Here is a 472-nt window from a genome sequence, read left to right as displayed (position 1 = left end):
ATTAAATCAGCAATTGAATTCAAACTTTGCTTAAGATGCAAGGAAATGCTGCACAGGATTCCATTATATCATGTTATTACTAACTTAGATTTTACTTTCAAAGGAAATTAACCGAATAGTTCAAGAGTTGGTTGAAACTGCCACATTAACATTGTAGGATAGTTATGGAATAAAAATGTGATTTCTAACATTTCTCAAATCCACTGACTCTAGTTTTCGGTGAGAAAAAAAAACAAAAGTATTGGACTCTGCCTTGAAGTTGCATTTCTACATGACTTGGCATCTAATGTTTTAATAAGCATCATAAACAAGGGCACTCCCCAACTGACCAAAAATGTATTTTTTTTTTACTCTTTAAATATTATTTTAATTATATTTTATAATATTATAACACTGGCATGCACACTGTTCATGCACGCCAGTATTATATAAATCACTACTATTTGTAAATGAGTAGTGATTTATATAACAC

Source organism: Corylus avellana, chromosome ca3 (genome assembly GCF_901000735.1).
Source record: "Corylus avellana chromosome ca3, CavTom2PMs-1.0".
NCBI lineage: Eukaryota > Viridiplantae > Streptophyta > Magnoliopsida > Fagales > Betulaceae > Corylus > Corylus avellana.
The sequence above is the reverse complement of the archived record's forward strand: the minus strand, read 5'-3'. Positions refer to the sequence as shown.